Source organism: Mustelus asterias, chromosome 23 (genome assembly GCF_964213995.1).
Source record: "Mustelus asterias chromosome 23, sMusAst1.hap1.1, whole genome shotgun sequence".
Classification (NCBI taxonomy): domain Eukaryota; kingdom Metazoa; phylum Chordata; class Chondrichthyes; order Carcharhiniformes; family Triakidae; genus Mustelus; species Mustelus asterias.
Window position 1 is genome coordinate 49,212,304 of NC_135823.1, and position 23,033 is coordinate 49,235,336.

Consider the following 23,033-nt stretch of genomic DNA (forward strand, 5'->3'; position numbering starts at 1 on the left):
TCCAGAATAAGGTGGGTGAACTTGCAGCATGGGTTGGTACCTGGGACTTCGATGTTGTGGCCATTTCGGAGACATGGATAGAGCAGGGACAGGAATGGTTTTTGCAGGTTCCGGGGTTTAGATGTTTCAGTAAGAGCAGGGAAGGTGGTAAAAGAGGGGGAGGTGTGGCATTGTTAGTCAAGGACAGTATTACGGTGGCAGAAAGGACGTTTGATGAGGACTCGTCTACTGAGGTTGTATGGGCTGAGGTTAGAAACAGGAAAGGAGAGGTCACCCTGTTGGGATTTTTTTATAGGCCTCCGAAAGGTTCCAGAGATGTAGAGGAAAGGATTGCAAAGATGATTCTGGATAGGAGCAAAAGTAACAGGGTAGTTGTTATGGGGGACTTTAACTTTACAAATATTGACTGGAAAAGCTATAGTTCAAGTACTTTAGAGGGGTCAGTTTTTGTCCAATGTGTGCAGGAGGGTTTCCTGACACAGTATGTAGATAGGCCAACAAGAGGCGAGGCCACATTGGATTTGGTACTGGTAATGAACCGGGCCAGGTGTTAGAGTTGGAGGTAGGTGAACACTTTGATGATAGTGACCACAATTCGGTTACGTTTACTTTAGCGATGGAAAGGGATAGGTATATACCGCAGGGCAAGAGTTATAGCTGGGGGAAAGGAAATTATGATGCGATTAGGCGTGATTTAGGATGCATAGGATGTGGAAGGAAACTGCAGGGGATGGGCACAATTGAAATGTGGAGCTTATTCAAGGAACAGCTACTGCGTCTCCTTGATAAGTATGTACCTGTCGGGCAGGGAAGAAGTGGTCGAGCGAGGGAACCGTGGTTTACTAAAGAAGTTGAATCTCTTGTGAAGAGGAAGAAGGAGACTTATGGAAAGATGAGACGTGAAGGCTCAGTTAGGGCGATTGAGAGTTACAAGTTAGCCAGGAAGGACCTAAAGAGAGAGCTAAGAAGAGCCAGGAGGGGACATGAGAAGTCTTTGGCAGGTAGGATCAAGGAAAACCCTGAAGCTTTCTATAGGTATGTCAGGAATAAAAGAATGACTAGGGTAAGATTAGGGCCAGTCAAGGACAGTAGTGGGAAGTTGTGTGTGGAGTCCGAAGAGATAGAGGCGCTAAATGAATATTTTTCGTCAGTATTCACGCAGGAAAAAGACAATGTTGTCGAGGAGAATACTGAGATACAGGCTATTGGACTAGACGGGATTGAGGTTAATAAGGAGGTGCTGTTAGCAATTCTGGAAAATAGATAAGTCCCCTGGGCCGGATGGGATTTATCCTAGGATTCTCTGGGAGGCTAGGGAGGAGATTGCAGAGCCTTTGGCTTTGATCTTTATGTCGTCATTGTCTACAGGAATAGTGCCAGAAGACTGGAGGATAGCAAATGTTGTTCGCTTGTTCAAGAAGGGGAGTAGAGACAACCCTGGTAATTATAGACCAGTGAGCCTTACTTCTGTTATGGACAAAGTTTTGGAAAGGATTATAAGAGATAGGATTTATAATCATCTAGAAAGGAATAATTTGATTCGGGATAGTCAACACAGTTTTGTGAAGGGTAGGTCGTGCCTCACAAACCTGATTGAGTTCTTTGAGAAGGTGACCAAAGAGGTGGATGAGGGCAAAGCAGTTGATGTGGTGTATATGGATTTCAGTAAAGCGTTTGATAAGGTTCCCCATGGTAAGCTATTGCAGAAGATACGGAGGCATGGGATTGAGGGTTATTTAGCGGTTTGGATCAGAAATTGGCTAGCTGTAAGAAGACAGAGGGTGGTGGTTGATGGGAAATGTTCATCCTGGAGTTCAGTTGCTAGTGGCGTACCGCAAGGATCTGTTTTGGGGCCACTGCTGTTTGTCATTTTTATAAATGACCTGGATGAGGGCGTAGAAGTATGGATTAGTAAATTTGCGGATGACACTAAAGTCGGTGGAGTTGTGGACAGTGCGGAAGGATGTTGCAGGTTACAGAGGGACATAGATAAGCTGCAGAACTGGGCTGAGAGGTGGCAAATGGAGCTTAATGCGGAAAAGTGTGAGGTGATTCACTTTGGAAGGAGTAACAGGAATACAGAGTACTGGGCTAATGGTAAGATACTTGATAGTGTGGATGAGCAGAAAGATCTCGGTGTCCATGTGCATAGATCCCCGAAAGTTGGCATCCAGGTTGATAGGGTCGTTAAGAAGGCGTACGATGTGTTAGCTTTTATTGGTAGAGGGATAGAGTTTCGGAGCCATGAGGTCATGTTGCAGCTGTACAAAACTCTGGTGCGGCCGCACTTGGAGTATTGCGTACAGTTCTGGTCACCGCATTATAGGAAGGATGTGGAAGCATTGGAAAGGGTGCAGAGGAAATTTACCAGGATGTTGCCTGGTATGGTGGGAAGGTCTTATGAGGAAAGGCTGAGGGACTTGAGGCTGTTTTCGTTAGAGAGAACAAGGTTAAGAGGTGACTTAATAGAGTCATACAAGATGATCAGAGGATTAGATAGGGTGGACAGTGAGAGCCTTTTTCCTCAGATGGTGATGGCTAGCACAAGGAGACATAGCTTTAAATTGAGGGGTGATAGATATAGGACAGATGTCAGAGGTAGGTTCTTTACTCGGAGAGTAGTAAGGGCGTGGAATGCCCTGCCTGCAGCAGTAGTGGACTCGCCAACATTAAGGGCATTTAAATGGTTATTGGATAAATATATGGATGATATTGGAATAGTGTAGGTTAGATGGGCTTTAGATTGGTTTCACTGGTCGGCGCAACATCGAGGGCCGAAGGGCCTGTACTGCGCTGTAATGTTCTATGTTCTATGAAATGTTTGTTGACCTCAGGCGGGAATTTCAGGTCTCGCTGGAGCGAGGCTGTAAAATCCCATTGCGTTGATACTCCACTATAAATACCTGCCTGAGCAGTCAGAGGAAAATTCAGCACCTTGTTTTCGGTGATGAAATTCATTGGAAAATAGAAAATTTACAGCAAAGGAGGAGGCCACTCAACCCATCATGTCTGTGCCGGCTGAGAACAGGGTCATCCATTCAATCTCACTTTCTAATTTTTAGTCGATAGGTTGCAGTACTGTAAGTGCATATCCAAATACTTTATTGTAAAAAGTGTGATGAGGATTTCTGCCTCTGTCACTCTTTCAAGCTCCAGAGCATGAAAAAAAATCTTTTCAATTCTCATCGAATCCCGACAGTGTTGAAGAGGACATACTGCACTGATTCTGACAGAGTGGCTTACACATGCTCGCTCCCTGCCCTATCCCCCTGACCCCACATATTTCCCATGACAAATCCATCTAACCTGCACATCTTGGGACGGGGGGGCAATTTAGCATGGCCAATCCACCTAATCTGCACATCTTTGGTCTGTGGGAGGAAACTGGAGCACCCAGAGGAAACCCACGTCTAATTCTTCATTTAAATCAATGTCCCTTGTTATTGATCTCTCTGCCAAGTGAAATAGTCCTTCCTACACGTTACACTTAGGCCACTCATTACAATTAAATCTTTCCAATCATTCATCTTAGCTAAAATTCTCCATTCCTGGAAACACCCTCATAATTCTACTCTGTACTCTCTCGAGTGCAGTCATATCCTTCCTGTAATATGACGACCCAAAATGTACATGGTATTCTAGCGGTAACCTAATTAGTGTTTAGTACAGTTTTAGCATAACCTCTCCTTCTCTGCCTCCTTGACCAGTCCATTAAGATATTATTAGTCTTTGGCCTTTTTCATCACCATCAACCTCAATCAATTTTTGCATCATAGAACAAAGAACAAAGAAAATTACAGCACAGGAACAGGCCCTTCAGCCCTCCAAGCCTATACCGACCATGCTGCCCAACTGAACTAAAACACCCTACCCTTCCTGGGACCATATCCCTCTATTTCCATCCTATTCATGTATTTGTCAAGATGCCCCTTAAAACTCACTATCGTATCTGCTTTCACTACCTCCCCCGGCAGCGAATTACAGGCACCCACCACCCTCTGTAAAAAAACTTGCATCGTACATCATCTTTAAACCTTGCCCCTCGCACCTTAAACCTATGCCCCCCCAGTAATTGACTCTTCCACCCTGGGAAAAAGCTTCTGACTATCCACTCTGTCCATGCCCCTCATAATCTTGTAGACTTCTATCAGGCCGCCCCTCAACCTCTGTCATTCCAGTGAGAACAAACCCAGTTTCTCCAACCTCTCCTCATATCTAATGCCCTCCATACCAGGCAACATCCTGGTAAATCTTTTCTGTACCCTCTCCAAAGCCTCCACATCCTTCTGATAGTGTGGCGACCAGAATTGAACACTATATTCCAAGTGCGGCCTAACTAAGGTTCTATAAAGCTGCAACATGACTTGCCAATTTTTAAACTCAATGCCCCGGCCAATGAAGACAAGCATGCCGTATGCCTTCTTGACAACCTTCTCCACCTGCGTTGCCACTTTCAGTGACCTGTGTACCTGTACACCTAGATCCTTCTGCCTATCAATACTCTTAAGAGTTGTGCCATTTACTGTATATTTCCTATCTTTATTAGACCTTCCAAAATGCATTACCTCACATTTGTCCGGTTTAAACTCCATCTGCCACCTCTCCGCCCAAGTCTCCAACCGATCTATATCCTGCTGTATCCTCTGACAGTCCTCATTGCTATCCGCAAATCCACCAACCTTTGTGTCATCCGCAAACTTACTAATCAAACCAGTTACATTTTCCTCCAAATCATTTATATAAATTACGAACAGCAAAGGTCCCAGCATTGATCCCTGAGGAATGCCACTTGTCACAGCCCTCATCTGCAAACTTTTTAAATTTAGGAGGCATAATTAACTTTAAATCATTGATAAATGCCAAGAAAAGCAAGGAGCAAACTGCTGAGCCCTGTGGAACCTCAATGGAAACAGCCAGTTTTATGATCACCTCTCGACTACTGCCCTTCACTTCGGCTACTGAGTTAATTTTGGATCCAACTTGCCACTTGGCCTTGGGCCAATGACCTTTTAATTCTGCTATGTGTGGAAGACTTTCCAGAATTCTCAAAAGCCTTGCTAAAATCCATATAGAAATGCAAACATTCTTAATTCCGTAACATTTTAACTATAACGAGTGTCTCTTCTGCAGTGAATGCTGAATGCTACACAGCAAAGTAATTGAAGCTTAATTGGAAACTAAGCATTTTCTGGTAGGTGTTTGCTCTCAATTAAGAGAGTTCTTCCTCCAAATATCTGGAATTCCCTATTCTTGCTGATCTATGGTGGAAATAGCACTTGCTAGTGATCTTGAGAAAAACACTGCACCTCATATGTCTCTTAAATATTCCAAATTGCTTTGTGTATAATGACTTACTCTGATGTGCAGTGACTTATGGAAGCAAACACAGCAGTCATTTTGAACACAGGAAGATCCCTGTACCAACCGTTAAATGACCAGTTAATGTATTCTTGGATGTTGTTGGCAAAGGAAGGAATGTTGGCCAGGACAGGGGAGGACTTTCTGCTCTTCAAACTAGTATCATGCGATCTCTACTGCCAGCCTGAGCAGTTAGATGGGTGTGCAAAATCATAGTGATTATGTTACAAGGTTAGCAAACCCGAGGCCAGGACTAATAATCTGACGGCATGAGTTCAAATCAAACAGCTGAAGAATTTAAATTCAATTAATTAGATAAATGTGGAATACAAAGCGAACAACAGTATTGGTGACCGTGAAACAGATGGATTTTCATAAAAACCCATATGGCTCACCAACATCTTTCTAAGAATGAAATCTACTGTTCTCACCTGGCCTGTTTTATGCAACTTCAAACCCACAGCAATGTGGTTGATTCTTAACTGCCCTCTGAAACAGCCTAGCAAGCCACTAAGTTACAAGGAGGTGGTTCACCACCACCTTCTCAAGGGCAATTAGGGCTCAGCAATAAATACTGGCCTTGCCAAAGACACGCACATTCAAAGAATGAATAAAAAAGGGCCTTAATTTAACACATCATCTGATGGATATTGAAGTAATTAACTGTCATTTGGAAATTGTAACCTATTGCTTTGTTTTAAACAATGATAGCAATAGATTACTAAACAGGCCCAAAGGAGGGACAGGATCTGAAGCAGGTATTTATAACAGTGACCTTTTTAAATCTGGTTCGATTAAACAAAAGTAAGCAATTATACAAACGTTATTCCATTTCCTAAAACCATCAAATTAAAGCATTCATTAATTTATAGGATGGAAGCTCCCAAAACTGCATACATGTGCACAAACACACTAATTAAATGAGGTTAGAAGACCTTTAGATATTCAGAGAGATATAAATATGTAAAAAATTATAATGTATTACACCTCAGCCTGGCCTGTCGAGATTTATATGCACTACAACAGATCATATTAATACATTTATACAGCAAGTGTATGTAGCCAGTCAGACTGTCTACAAATATTTTCAGTGGATGCCAATGGAAACTTCAACAACAACTTGCATGAATATAGCACCTTCAAAAACTTTGCAAGGCATTTCATAGGAGCAACAAAATTTGACAGCACACAAGGAGATATTAGGGGAGGTGAGGTAGGTTTTAAGAAGTGTCTGAAAGGAAAGAGAGGTGGAAGGTTTAGAGAAGGAATTCCAGAGCTTAGGCCTAGGCAGCTGAAGGATGCACAAAAGCCCAGGGATTGCAGAGGGAAACCAGTACTACAACTGGCTGTTACATAAAATGTTCCGAGTAAAGTGAAGGCAAAATTGATGTACTATACTTGCTATACTTGGAAGTTTAACATCTGTGTTAAGATGATAATTATCATTGTTGACTGTCCCCCAATTTGAGGATGTCTTCTAAGCAGGAGCAAGCTTCTGCCTCAGGTCATCAGGTGACTGAACAGGTTGATTCATCATCCACAGATCTTTGGGCACAAGTGACAGGGCATTGCACAAAATAATGGAATCTTTTTCTTCCCTTCTCTGCCACCACTCTGCCCCATCTTTAAGACGTTGTGACTCAAAACGTGATGCAGCTTGATGGACAAGTTGTCGTCACTTTGAATGCTTGATAACTGGCAATTAGCTTGCTACCAATGTCAATGCTGTCATGCTTCAAGGAGAGTTTCAGAGCATCTTTGAAGTATTTTCTTCGTTGTCCCCAGAATGTTGATCATTTGAGAGTTAAGAAAACATGACTCTGTTTCGCTGTCTCTACAGGTGTTGCCAGACCTGCTGAGCTTTTCCAGCATTTTCTGTTTTTGTGTTCTCATCACCTTCCTTTACAATAGCAAAGCATGGACAACTTATGCAAGGAAAGTGGCTGAACAGCTTCCATCTCCACTGCCTCGGTTGAATTTTGGGCATCTTTGTCAAGACAAGAGTGCCAAATATCAAAGTACACCAGCATGCAGGGATCTCCAGCACGTTTGCCCTCTTGAGTCTGAGGCAACTCCATTGGCTGGGTTAAGTGAGCTGAGTGAATGATGACCACATCCTCAAAGAAATGCTCAGGATGAGCTTGCTATTGGGATGAGACCAATAGGTCGCCCATGTCTGTGATACGAGGATGTCTGCTAGTGAGACTTCAAGTTGACTGGGATTGGAGTTGATATGGGAAGTCCTTCTTGCTGACTGGCATGCCTGCAGACAAGCAGTTAGGAAAGGCGTGGAAAATGCAACGGATAAATTAAATCACCAGATGGAGGAAAAGAGAGCATGTGGGAAAAAAAAAGAATCAATTGATCTCAAGCCAACATCACTGTGCCAACTTTGTACCAGCTGCAGAGGGGCTGCCACTCAGGCCTCTTCAGCCACAATAGACAATCTTCAACACAGAAGTGATGTACGCCCCGGGCACAGTCCATCACCTTCGTTAGAATCAGAGTTGGATGCATGCCAATAATGGTTTAATTTAGTTTTGGCTCGGAAAAGCGTTTTCCATTTAGTGTTACTTACACCAAAGGACCGTTATCTGTGATGAGCTGAATAGCCACTCTCAGGTAGACTGTGAATAGTGTGGGGACTAACATGCAGCCTTGCTTGACTCTGGTCTAGATTTTGACGGTTTCTGTTTGAGATCACCCGCTCAAGACAGTTGCAGTCATACCATCATGAAGTAATTGTAGGATGGTGAAGAAGTTTCTTGGACATCTAAATCTTTGGAGCACAATCCCCAGAGCCTTGTGATTTGCTGAATCAAATGCTTTGGTCAGGCTAATTAATGCAGTGAAGAGTTATTGCTGCTGTTCTCTACATTTTTATTGGATCTGTCTTGCAGCAAAGACCATGACAGAGGTTTCTCTGGAGAGTCTAACTAAAGCCACACAGTGTTTCTCACAGAGGATTTCCTCATTCACAGGGAGTAGGCAATTCAGGAGAATGCATGCCAGGATTTTCTCTGCCAAGGAGAAGAGGAAATTGTTTGATAGTTCCCACAGCATCATTTATCTCCCTTAAGAAGAGTTACAATTGGCACAACCTTGAAGTTTTTTTTGTGGAAAGCGGGGAGGAGCTCCGTTTCCTCCCAAATCTGTAGGATGAGTACATAGAATCTTGATGTGATCAAATGTCCACCAGTTTTGAAGACCACAGCTAAATATGGGACTGCAGGCTTTGTTGCTTTTTGTTTGTCTGCTTGTTGTAGCTTTTCTATTGATAATGGTTCACCCATAGATTCTACTACAGGGTACTGGGCGATAAGCTAGAGAGTATCAACTATCATTGTGGATTCACAGTTGAGGAATTATTCTAAATGCTCTTTCCACCATTGACGATGGATGGCATTGTCATCTTTAAGAGCAGTATCATGATGTGAGCAAAGAGTATTTTATCCATTTGATCTTGGTCTATGGATGTTCTTGATGGCGCCAAAATGTTTTGCATACCAAGATGGTTGGCATGTGGTTGGATCTCTTGGGCTCTCTCTTTCCACCCCATGTACTTAATCTTCCAAATTTATCTTTGGGCATCGGCCTTGAGCTGTTGGAATGCTGCTTTCTTGGCTTGCGACCTTGGGTTGTTCTGTATGGCAATGACAGCTGCTTGTTTTTTTTCCTCGGTGGTCCCATCATTATGAAGTGTTTCGAAAGGTTAGTCATGGCACGAATCAATTCCAGCCTCCCGGACTACCTGGATCCACTACAGTTTGCCTACCGCTGCAACAGGTCCACAGTAGACGCCATTTCCCTGGCCCTGCACTCAACCCTGGAACACCGAGATAACAAGGGCACCTATTTCAGACTCCTATTTATTGACTACAGCTCAGCCTTCAACACTATTATTCCCACGAAACTCATCTCCAAACTCCGTGGCCTGGGCCTCGGCACCTCCCTCTGCGACTGGATCCTGAACTTCCGAACTCACAGACCACAATCAGTAAGGATAGGGAACAACACCTCCTCCATGATCATCCTCAACACCGGTGCCCCCCAAGGCTATGTTCTCAGCCCCCTACTATACTCCTTATATACCTATGACTGTGCAGCCAAATTCCCCTCCAATTCAATTTTCAAGTTTGCTGACGACACCACCGTAATGGGTCGGATCTCAAACAATGACGAGACAGAGTACAGGAATGAGATAGAGAATCTGGTGAACTGGTGCAGCGACAATAATCTCTCCCTCAATGTCAACAAAATGAAGGAGATTGTCATCGACTTCAGGAAACGTAAAGGAGAACATGCCCTTGTCTACATCAATGGGGACAAAGTAGAAAGGGTCGAGAGCGTCAGTTTTTAGGTGTCTAGATCACCAACAACCTGTCGTGGTCCCCTCATGCCGACACTATAGTTAAGAAAGCTCATCAACACCTCCACTTTCTCAGAAGACTAAGGAAATTTGGCATGTCAGCTACGACTCTCGCCAACTTTTACAGATGCACCATAGAAAGCATTCTTTCTGGTTGTACCACAGCTTGGTATGGCTCCTGCTCTGCCCAAGACTGCAAGGAACTACAAAAGGTCGTGAATGTAGCCCAATCCATCACGCAAACCAGCCTCCCATCCATTGACTCTGTCTACACTTCCCGCTGCCTCAGCAAAGCAGCCAGCGTTATTAAGGACCCCACGCTCCCCGGACATTCTCTCTTCCACCTTCTTCCTTCGGGAAAAAGATACAAAAGTCTGAGGTCAAGTACCAACCGATTCAAGAACAGCTTCTTCCCTGCTGCTGTCAGACTTCTGAATGGACTTACCTTGCATTAAGTTGATATTTCTCTACACCCTAGCTATGACTGTAACATTACATTCTGCACTCTCTCGTTTCCTTCTCTATGAACGGTATGTTTTGTCTGTATAGCACGCAAGAAACAATACTTTTCACTGCGTGTTAATAATACATGTGACAATAATAAAATAAAATCAAAATCAAATATTTCAGCATCACCAAATAAGTCCCGGTGATGTCAATGCTCGAACACAATGGTCTAGGCACAGGCATTTACTACAGCTGACTTTATTTGATCTCACTGTCCTGGAATTGAGTTGCAAGTGTGAAGGTTTTCCAAACTGGTCACGAACTGCACTTGGAATTCCTGTACTACACTGAGATGCTTTGGGGCTGAGATGTTGATCATCTTCCTGTTGGACCTTTGGGCCTCGTGCTGTCTTGTTTTTAGGTAAATGTTTATCACTAATTGAACAAGTCTATGATCTGTACAGCAGACATCCATCCCCTACATGGATCCAGTAATACAGACATCACTTAGATTTTTGACCCAAACAATTACATATCCTGGAGGTAACAATGCCTTGATCTGGGTTGGTTCCATGTGAGTTTGTATTTGACCCTCTGGTGGAAGAGATGGTTGCTATAACGAGGCCCTGCTGAGCATAATAGGTCAGCCACATTTACACTGGCTTTTCCTACACCATTTTTCCTAATGGTTCTGCTCTAGACATTGTAGTCACAGCTAGCCCTGGCAGTAAAATCCCTCAGAAGGATGATCTTTTTTTCTTTTGGGATGGCATTGAGGACTTCATCAATGCCAGATTAGAAATGTTTCTTAAGATCTTTATTGGAGTCAAGGGGAGGGGCATAAGCCCTGATTACTGTGGCATTTTGGTTACAGCTGAGATGTAACCAATCCATGAATAACATTCCAAGGTGAAAAGGAAGTTTTCTTTCTCTGACCACAAAGATGGTGATTCTGCAAGATATGCTTCCCCAGCCAGGAGAAAGTGGGAGAGCATATTTTTAGGGCACCTTCTCTATCCCCCTCCCTATTTAAGGTGAGCCGTGGTATCCTGAAGAGAACTGCTGAATCACAGGTGCTGCTGCCCAAAGATTCCTCTGTCCCAATACAGGTGTCCAATGACTTTCATGGATCATTCAAGAATCTATGTGAGATCCTTGACCTGGGACTCCCAGGTTTACAGCACTGACCCTGTTGATAATTCTCCATCACCACAGCACTTGGCAAATGGACCTTGGCAGAAGCCTGCATGAGACTTTGTTTGATGTGCAGACTTTGGCAAGTGATCACTGTCTGCACAATCTTGATGAGCTGATGGTCAGATTTTGGTGATGTGTCAAACCACAATGACTGGGGCCACCTTGCTGTTGTAACCTTCTCCTACCTTCACAACTGGTGAGTTGCAGTTTTCCTTTGCCTGTTGAATTATTGGGGACTTTTTGAAGCATACTTTGTCTAGTACCTCCCACTATCCCCAATCCTGCTGACACGGGTAAAATCAACAATTAGGAGCTCCTGATGGCATAGCTCAAGGGATTGTCAGAACACACAAGCCTCTTCACCATGTCAAGGTGGCAATCAGAGGGTGAAATTATAATATCCCACTGACTACTCATTCTGCAGCTCGAAAAACAACCAATGGGAATATCCAAGGTTATAAAAGGGAACAAATCACACAGCTGGGAGTGCGTTACTAAGCAACTGACATTAAAAGCTTCATATTGCACCACAAGCCATTTACAAGCAAAGTCATTCACAACTCCCCCATTCCCTGGACTCTGTCTCACTTGGATGGAGTAGCACGGAAACACACTGGGTTGAGTAAAACTGCAACGCGCTGTTGTCAAGATCTGCAAATTTTTTTGTTGCCTTTCCTTCTTCATTGGTTAAGGAGGCAGGAAGTACACTGGGAGGTGTTGCTGCCCTTTGAGCTGAGATTATGAATATGTGCAGCTACACAGCGGCAAGAGGAACTGCTGGAAACGGAATGTGATTAAAACAAAAACAGCCCTGCTCTGAGTATTGCTGCAGGAAATCAAATATATAACTGATAGTTTAAAGATCCTCACTTGTGAATTAAATCCAATATGTTTAAAGAATCCTCATTGACAGATTACATCCAATATGTTTTAAAAACCTCTCACTGATATTGCCCATTTCAGAACTACACAAACGGAGAATGTGAGAGATTTTGAAGGAGTACAGTGAGCCCCATACTGGGGTGACAAGTTCTGTAGCCGCAGCTGCAAGTCTGCCATCAATGTTTATGGAATAGCACCACATAAAGCTCCAATTAAGCAATTGTCTAGTCATTTTATCACTTGATTCTGGGAGCATGTTCTGAAACAAACACGCTGTGCCAGCTTTTATTTTGCCCACAGCCAAACAAAGAGCGAGAATTAATGCAATTGAAGATTGAAAAACAGCCTGTGACAGCAAACAAAAAAGACAAGGTGGCTGTAAAACACAGGGAAATTAAAAGACAGCTAATGAAGCACATCAGTTACTGCCATTAATTGCCTTTAAAATGCACATTTTGTTTATCCCTCCGAGGTATGCAGCAGTAATGCTGCACTGCGACATTGAATATGACAAAATGAGCCAAGCTGTTTTTCCCCTCTCCTCCACATTACTGGCAGAGAAAGCATCAAGAAGTTCTACCTTAGCATTTATACACAATCCCAGAAATGTCAGCACTTCTCACTTAACCTGAGAATGGTTACATTTCAAGTCAAAAAGGTTTAAATAAAAATTACATTTCAACAACAATTGCCAGTTGATGCTGATCTCAGCAATGCACTACAATTGGTCACAAAACCTCCAGGACAGGGAAGGTGAGGGCAGAGTAAGAAAGGGATGGGAGAGAAATCTTGCATTTGTATCCCAGCGACCTTGGCAAAAAAGATGTATGTAGATGAATGAACATTGTGCAGAAACAGGACCAGATAAACACTCTGCTGTTCATTCTGGTATGTGTAAAGAAGCACAGTACTGGAGGGAGACCTTTGTGACACTACTTTCAGGAGGGCGGTGGGAAACTAGGAGAAGATTTAGAATTTTATCCACCAGCTTTCACCTCCTCACTTCTTGAAGTATTGACTCTATGGTGGAATCCAGCTGCAATGGGCATCAGGTACCCCACACTACTTTGATAAACTGAGGCTGAATAGTAAAAGGTTGGGGAAATTATGGATGATCCAGAATCTCTTCCCATCCAAATTCCAAACATCCCATAAACCAAGAAGTTGATTGTGGATCAACCATGCATAGTGGGCAGTCCCACTATTGTTTTGCCCCTCCCTGAGGCCCCAACTGTGTGCATACAAACTTTTGTGATCAATTCTGACACAAAGAAAATTGACTTGTGACTTATTTATTGTACTGCGCATGTCAGAATTTAATGAGTGAAATTTTAGTGGCATCGATTAACTAAACTGTTGCTTAAATTGGGGTCACATTCTCCAGCTCAGACTGTGACTAGTCAGGACCTGGTGTCAGTGGGACAGTGCGGACTCATTCTAAGAAACACTTCATTAAATTAAACCAAGACAATACCATAGATTGCAATGTATAAATCAACCTGGTAAATTACAATGTATAATCAACCTTATTTTTTGGCAACAAAATGCATGAGTCTCGCATTAAGAGTCAGCCTCAACTTTCCAGCTCAGAAATACATGTTTAGGGTTTTATATATTTATTTATGCTTGGCCAGCATTTATTTCCCATTTCTAATTACATTTGAGAAGGTGGTGTAGGTACACCCACAGTGCTTTTAGGAAGGGAGTTTCAAGAATTTGACCTAGCGACTATGATGGGATGGTGATATATTCCCAAGTCAGGATGGTGTGTGGCTTGGAGGGGAACCTGTGGGTGGTGGTGTTCTTATGCATCTGCTGCCTTTGTCTTAGATGGTAGATGTTGCGGATTCAGACGGTGCTGCCTAAGGAATCTTGAGGAGCTCCTGCCGTGCATCTTGTAGATGGTACACACTGCTGCCATTGGTGGTGGAAGAAGTAAATGTTGAAGGTGGTGAATGGGGTGCCAATCAGTGGGCTAACTTGTCCTGGATGATACAGCTTTTTGACTCTCGTTGGAGACAGGCAAATGAAGAGAGTAGCAAATAGAAAGAATATCATCGCACTCCTAATTTATGCCTTGTGGACCAGCTAGGCTGAGTCAGGGGGTGAACTACGTGCTGCAGAATTCCCAAATCCTGCTCTTGTATCCACTGTATCTATATGGTTGGTCCAGTTCAGTTTCTAATCTCCAGTAACCCCCAGGATGTTAATATTGTGGGTTTCAGTGAGGGAATTCCACTGAATATTAGGGACAGATGGCTGGATTATCTCTTGTTGGAGAGGGTTATTCCCTGGCACTTACATTTTGCGAACGTTTATTGTCACTTACCAGCCCAGGCCTGAATGTTACTTACCTTATAGGTTGGTGCATGGGATCAAGCAGGCGCTACGGGCAATATCGTCAAGAAAATGCATAGGAATTCAAAATTGCAGCCACCTACACCAACATCAGTGGCTCACATTTCATATTCAGCAGATAAGTCAATCCCTAATTTTGGAAGGAGTTCCCAAAGCTTCAACAATTAATTTATATGCCACGTTCAACGATATATAATTCCTGAGTTACAGTGCCAGAGCAAATGCAATGGTCTAGGTGGTGTTTAATCAATATGTTATATCACTGAAGCATAATGTCCATACTTTGTGTGAAGGATAACATTCCATTAGTGGTATAGGGATTCCAGCAGATGAGTTGGAGCAGGAGCTGAGGCAAGCACCAACACACACCTTCACAGGTCAGCATACACATGCGTGCATGCGCACACTAAATGCAAGACTTTCTTTTTGTATTAAATGTAACAGACTGTATAAAATGTCATTGAAACAAGTTGATAAAAGCATCATCAATGTGTTAATCACCTCCTTATCAGCACACATTCATTTCCCATTTAAAGTGTTAGCTTTGTTGCTAGAAATCCGGTGTACTTGAAACATTCTTACCTTCTGAAGTATAAACAGCCTTTCTTCATTCCTCAAAATTGACAGTATATTTGCATCTCCCCTACATTTGTTCATTTTTTGCTCATCTTTTCCCCTTCAATCTTTGAGCCAAGTTCCTTCAGCACATATGTGCTGTAGGAATGCAGAAATCCTCTGGACAGGGGTGATGTCCACATGTTCCAATATCAAGTCTTTTTCGCTGTATGCTCATTAACAGAGTCAATTATCATTAGCACTGGGACTGCAGAAGAGAAGCAATGAACATTAATGTCATTGCATGCCTTAGGTTTAAAACTTCTACACCATACAGTACTGAACTTTACAGGCCAGGAGGGTTCAATGTTTGAGAACGGTATTATGTTTAAAGTTAATTTATTAGTGTCACAAGTATGCTTACATTAACACTGCAATGAAGTTACTGTGAAAATCCCCTAGTTGCCACACTCCAGCACCTGTTCAGGTACACTGAGGGAGAAATTAGCATGGCCAATCCAGCACGTCTTTCAGACTGTGGGAGGAAACTGGAGCACCTGAAGAAAACCCACGCAGACATGGAGAGAACATGCAGACTCTGCACAGACAATGACCCGAGCCAGGAATTGAACCTGATTCTTGGCGCTGTGAGACAGCAGTGTTAACCACTTTGCCACCATTGCTGCCCTGGTTATTCTGGTTATGCTATTTATTCAATCTGAGTTTAGGGTGAAGGGAGCTCCCTGTAAGCTCACTGTCTAAATGATGGGACACATTGGTCAGGCTTCTCAGGTTCAGGCAGAGATGGAACTCTTCCTATGGGGACAAAGTGAGATAGAAACAGAGTGAGAAAGAAATAGAAGAACAGAAGCTAAATGATGCGCTGTACATGTGTACTGAGGGTGGGAAGTCAAAGTCAAGTCCGATTCTTGCGGATTCCAAATTCTGTGCATCCAAATTTTGTAGAAACATCACTGAACATTCTGAAAAATGGAAATGTTGGGTGGTGGGACCCTTTCTGCCACAGTGCTACTGAGGGAGAAAAAAAAATTAAATATGGGTCTATCTAATTCTGTTACACATTCTTATCAAATGGGCCAACAGCAAAGATGAGTAGGGTTGAATGTTTTTCAAATGTACTGCCTGAAGTAACTCCCTGTTGTCACAGCTCACATTATATCCTGACCATATCAGCATTTTTGCATGGGATTCACATTTAAATAGAGACCTGCACCCTTACAACAGGGATTTTATTTTGTGTGTTTATATTCAATTCAATCCAATCAAAGTCCAACTCAAAGTCCCAACAAGTGAGACAGTCCAGATCCAAGCTGACAAAACAGGCTGGCCGCTTCCTGTCTTGGGCTTGATCTACATGATCCAAGCTGATTGGAGCAGGCATTGCACCTCCTCCAAGGCTTGATCTCATTTACATCTTAGCCAAAAGGCCTAGATGTCACATTAGAAAATTGCTTATGAAGCCTCAGTGTAACCTCGTGACTTCAACCAAGTGCAGGACAACAAAACTACACTTGATCTTAGCCAAAAGGCCGAGAAGCGATGCTTCACAGGAAGGAAAAGGGAACATCAGGATATGCAACAGTAACCGATCAATCTTACTGTCGGTTTTGTTGTGAGGCATTTCATTATCAGACTTAATTGCTTTCTAAAACCATAATAGTACCTTGAAATGGATTGTAACCCTGTAAATTTATAAGCTGCTAAATATTTTTTGCTCAATGGATTTAATGGTGCTGAACTAAATGGTATTTAATAGTAAAGTCCTGTTGAATGTTAATGTGGCAGCATCTGCCAACCAGCACAGACTGGGTGGTTGATGATGTCTTTATTCTGCCAGTGAGCTTTTTATCGCTTCTTTCTACAAAAGCATTGTGTGACACAACGACTGATTGTATGGCTTTCCTCTGGAATGGAATTGGATAATGATTTCTAATATATTGCTGAGCTACAATAACCGAGCTACGTTTGGCAGCGGAAGGCTCTGCTGGGTTAATCAGGTGAGCAGACTGTATATTGGGCCAGTTTACACATCAAGATAAAAAAGTGACGCACACAACGGGTTGCTGGACTTTCCTCTCTTTCCAACTCAGGATGGAGTCCAGCTCTGATTCATCCCTTAAATCAATGTCTCCACTAAATGCCAATTGGAAGGGAAAAAAGGCTGGCATTTTTATAACGTCTCTCACAGTTTCAGGATGCCCCAAAGCACTTTACAGCCAATGAAATATTTTCAAAAAGTTCAGTCACTTTTTTAATGCAGAAAATGCAGCAGCCAATTTGTACACAGCAAAGTCCACAAATAGCAATGCGACAAATGAGCAATCTGGTTTATTGACGTTGGTTGAGGAATACATTTTGGTCAGGATACCAGGGAGTACTCCCCTATCCTTCCTTGAATAGAGCCCCAGGACCTTATACAACCATCTCAAGAGAGCAGTCGAGGCCTTGGTTTAACATCCTATCTTTGATTTATTATTGTCACATGTATTAGTATACAGTGAAAAGTATTGTTTCTTGCACGCTATACAGACAAAGCATACTGTTCATAGAGAAGGAAAGGAGAGAGTGCAGAATGTAGTGTTACATCATAGCTAGGGTATAGAGAAAGATCAATTTAATGTGAGGTAGGTCCATTCAAAAGTCTGATGGCTGCAGGGAAGAAGCTGTTCTTGAGTCAGTTGGGAGGCCTCCCACAGTGCTGCACCAGGCATCACCCTGGTCCCTCAGTATTACCCCGTGGGCCTCTGAAAAATGAGTTCATGACAGCCCCAACCTTGAAGCACACAAAAATTCAAAGATAAAATAATACTCAGCCCAAGCTATCCAGTTGAATCTGTTACACAGGTCAGTCGATTATCTAGAGCTAACTGTGCACAGTATATTTTTCCCTAAATCTGTAAGATTTAGAGCTTTATATATAGTAACAGTATTGGGAAAGTAACCACATCACCTCCATTTGCTGTCATAGATTCAAATTAAACAAAACATCATGGTAGAATATTGGGTACTTGAAAACTAGAATATGGATGCTTAATAACAATGGAAGCGACTACAGATCAAGTTACAAAAATAATCAATGCAGAAACTGCCCCTTGAGGTGGAATCTGAAAGGAGTTATATTATTTTCTTTTGGTTCTCTGAGCGTTCTTGCATCAAGCCTCCCAACATATCTATCTTCTTTAAAGGTACAATGTTGCCATCTTAGAATGCTGTGGCAAAGTACTTAATGCTCCAACTTGTGTAAAGAAATTTCTCCTATTCTCCCACCATCTCTCTGAGGGGCGAATGTGCTTGAAAAACAGATGATAAAAAGTAGGTCTCAAAATGCCAGTAATCAGAGCTCATCAATGATCTGATTGGTCTTGCCACTGAACTCCATTTATGGCACTTGATTAGAGCTAATGGTTTCAATTCTACAAAATATTTCTGATTCAGTAGTGTAAAAATCTTCATTGTACAAGCAATGCGTGAAGTAACTACTGGATTGAATGATTCTTCCAATACGCTTATAGCGGTAATTCACGCCTGCAGTTCTAAAACACTTATTCCATACATGAGTGCAGACTATATAACTGAAGTATACGCTTCCCTTGTAACTGCAGCAATTACAGAAGATCTACAGACGAATGTCTCCACTTGAGTGCAGAACATGGTCTTTAAAAGATAGATGAGGGAATTAAAATTGTAAAATTCTTGGACGATCCCAGGTGCTATAAAAGTGGAAATAGGAAAACTAAAGAAAATTCAGTACTCGGGTCAGGCAGATACAGCACAAAGCATCCAAGTTTGGGTCTGTCAGCTGATAATGTTTCATCGTGCTCTGTGCCAACTTTCAGTAAAGCCAGGGACTTGTGCTTCACCACTTGTGGAAAAATTAATCTGCCCTCTACAAAACGCCCATTCTTATGTTCTTGAATAGGAGGAGAGAGCCAATATTTGTGGGTTAGTTATCAGCAATAGCACAGTAGAAAATAGCTGGTGCAACACAATTCCAAGCACGAACAAATAATAATCTTTGTAATTCTGTTCTGCAGTCTGCTTGATCAGCAGCTCAAAACCCCAGCTTGAATATCCCCACTCCTTCCACGACCAGTGCAATCCAGATGCAGTGTATAGCATCTGCAAGATGCATTACACTCACTGATCCTTCAACAAAGCTGGGTCAAATCTTGGAAATCCCTTCCTAACAGCACCAGAGTATACAGATAGCAGCGGTCAAGAAATTGGATCACCACCATCTTCTTAAGGGCAATTAATTGTTGGGCAATAAGTGCTGGCTTTGCCAGCAACGTCCACATCCTGTGAAGATTTATTCTTAAAAATCAGTTTCATCCCTAAAACATATTGGGATTCCCTAATGAATCAACCCTCCTGACCTCTCCAATAGGCAAGCACCAATAGAACATATACAGAATCATGGACATTTGGTTGGGATTTAGAAGCTGCAATGGTTTTCAAACTTTGTTTTCTGCAAATGGTGACCTATCTTGCCCCAGAACTAACAAAACAACCTTCAAGACAGAAGAATAAATTAGGAACTTGATGATAGACCAGTAATTAGTCCTGTCTAAATGAACAACATGGCAAAAATGTCAGAGCACAAGCCGCCCTGTACCTCAACACATGTTAATTTCAATTTATTGCTCTGTCTTTTTGTTGTCATCAAATGATTAACGTTCAGACTGTCAACGCAAAGTCGGCAAGCCAACTTAAGAGGATTTAACACATGAAGTCAATATTATGCATGTCCAATTTTTGAATTCATACATAAAATATTGGATGGTGGCAATGCAGAACCCAAAGGATACTGACTCATTCTAAAAAGAACTGGTTGGACGGTGTCAGATATTTGTGAACTTCAGCGCAACTTCCTGATCAACTACCAGCTTGATTCCCTGTGCTCAGTGACTTTTACGTAAAACATACATTTTTAAAAATTGTTGTGCTGGAGGGTTTCCAATTCATAAGCTGTTTAATTACACTGCTGACAGTCACAGCCAATGCTGATTGATGTCATCAGAAGGGTATAATCACAGCTTGGCATTAAAGGAATGCCGGCCTGATGATCAAGAATAGATACAATTCTGCAGAGTTCTTCAACTGCATTACTAGGTAACTCACCAAGCAGTTATGTATACATGCCTCAAGATTTTTTTGGAACTAGAAGGTTAGACTCACATTAGAAGTTTCTTCCCTTCTGATTTCTTCACATTTCCTCACTGTGGTGAAACGTGTTGAGCTGCCAAATGTCCATTTCCTCTGGGTGCTGCGGTTTCCTCCCACAGTCCGAAAGACGTGCTGGTTAGGTGCATTGGCCATGCTAAATTCTCCCTCAGTGCACCCGAATGGGCACCAAAGTGTGACGACTAGGGGATTTTCACAGTAACTTCATTGCAGTGTTAAAGTAAGCCAACTTGTGACATCAATAAATAAACTTCAAAACTTTAAACCGTTCATAGTGCATAATCTTACATCGAGACGTTTAACCATGTGGCGCATTGAGCCTAATTCAATTGATAGCCAGTATTTTTTTTTCCATTAATCTTTTATGGGTGCAGGTGTCACTGGCAAAGCTGCCTTTGAACTGAACCCTTCAGAGGGCAGTTAAGAATCAACCACATTACTGTGTGTCTAGAATTACACGTAGGCCAAACTGGGTAAGGACAGCAGATTCCCTTATTTCCCTAAAGGACATTACTGAACGAGATGGGTTTTTATAACCATCAATGATAGTTTCATGGTCACCATTACGGAGTCTGGTTTTCAATTCCTGATTTATTAACTGAATTTATATTCCACCAGCTGCAGTGATGGGATTTACCCATGTCCCCAGGGTATTAGACTGGACCTCAGGATTGCTAGACCAGAATGCTACTACCATTATGCCACCATTTTCACAGTTGTCAATTGGGGTCAATCGTGATCAGCTCATGGGTTGAAGCCAGACAATTGTTTCTCCCTCTTAACCTGTAGTACAGTTACCAGTAGTGGAGCAATTAAAATCAGGGATGCACAAGAGTCCAGAATTAGAGAAGAACGGAGATTCCAGAAGACTGTGGACTGGAGGAGATGACAGGGATTGGGAGGAATGAGATCATAAAGAAATTTGAAACTTTAAATTCAAGGTATTGCCCAATTCAGGAACAGTGCCACATCCAGTGATGAAAGCAGTGGACAATCAAACAAATAACGGGAGGTGGAAATTCCACATTCCTCAGTGATGGAGATTCCAGCATGACACTATAAAAGGCAAATTGAAGCATTCGCAACCAATGTTTCCCGTGTGTCTGTGCAGCAATCTGAAACTTTACATAAAGCCCCCACTCAAGTCAGTGCCTTTAAGTTACCACATGTGCAAAAAAATTTAAAAAGACCACACTGTTAAACAAATCACCGGAACATTCAACCAGATGTACAAAAGGATAATCCATCTTGGCCTCCACCTGAGGACCCCACCATCCCAAATGCCAATCTTCAGCTACGTCAGCTGAGTGCACTGGGCACAACAAAGGCTATGGGCTCTGACAACAGGCCAGTTGTAGTAGTGAAGGCTATGCTCTGTAGCCACGCCCCTAGCCAAACTGCTCCAGTACAGTTACAACACTGACATCATCCTGACAATGTGGAAACATGCCATGGTATGTCCGGTCCACAAAAAGCAGGGCAAATGCAAACCGGCTGATTGCCACCCCACCAACTACTCCCAGTCAGCAGTATGGCAAGTATTGTCAATAGTATTATCAAATGACATTAGATGGCAATAACCTACTCACAAATGCTCTGTTTGGGTTCCACTAGGGCAACATGGCTGCAGATTTCATTACAACCTTGGCTCAAACATGGACTGAATTCAAGTGGTGAAGTGAGAACAACTGTCCTTAATAACATATGAACACAAGAAATTAAGCTATTTGGCCACTCAAGCTTGCTCCGCCATTCAATAAGATCATTGGTTGATCGGTTTGTGGTCTCAACTCCATTTTCCTGCCTTCACATCCAAAAATCTGTAATTCAGCCTTGAATATATCCACTCCTCACTGAGGAAGAGAAATGCACAAACTAATGATTCTCTGAGACAACAAATCTCATCTCTGTCCCAGATGGGAGACCCTAACTGTGCCCCCTAGTTCTATCTTCCCCCACTGGAGGCCACATCCTCTCATAATCTACCTGTCAAGTCTTCTCAGAATCTTAAATGTGTCAATAAGATCACCATTCATTTTTCTAAACTGTATAGGTCCAATCTGCTCAATGTTTTCCTTATAAGACAACCATCTCATCCCAGGAATCACCTCCGAATGGCCTCCATAGAAACACAGAAACCCTACAGTACAGAAAGAGGTTATTCGGCCCATCGAGTCTGCACCGACAACAATCCCACCCAGGCCCTATCCCCATATCCCTACATATTTTACTGGCTAATCCCTCGAATCTACGCATCCCAGGACACTAAGGGGCACTTTTTTAGCAATCAACCTAACCCGCACATCTTTAGACTGTGGGAGGAAACCGGAGCACCCGGAGAAAACCCACGCAGACACGAGGAGAATGAGCAAAGTCCACACAGACAGTAACCCAAGCCGGGAATCAAACCCAGGTCAATGCCAATGCCAGTATATCTCCTCCTTAAGTAAAACGATCAAAACTGTACATAGCATTCAAGGTGTAGTATTACAAATTCCCTGCACAGTTGTCCTTGACATCAAGGCAGCAATTGAACAAATGTGACATTAAGGAACCCTTGAAAAATTGAAATCAATGGGAATTTCAGGGAAAATTCTCCACTGCTTGAAGTCAAAACTAGCACAAATTGCATTTTGCAGCTGTTTGAGACCAATCATCTCAG

At 42.5% G+C, this 23,033-nt stretch overlaps 2 protein-coding genes and 1 non-coding gene across 9 annotated transcripts in view; 1 reads left to right on the forward strand and 2 right to left on the reverse strand.

Moving 5' to 3' along the window:
* Positions 1 to 23,033, forward strand: part of glis2b (GLIS family zinc finger 2b) — a 457,410-nt gene that overhangs the window by 184,762 nt on the left and 249,615 nt on the right. The window lies entirely within an intron of this gene.
* Positions 1 to 23,033, reverse strand: part of capn15 (calpain 15) — a 266,791-nt gene that overhangs the window by 103,981 nt on the left and 139,777 nt on the right. The gene's annotated exons all lie outside the window — the stretch shown is intronic.
* Positions 16,540 to 16,728, reverse strand: LOC144510967 (U2 spliceosomal RNA). Its single transcript, XR_013500722.1, has one exon. It is a non-coding gene; the product is annotated as a U2 spliceosomal RNA (small nuclear RNA).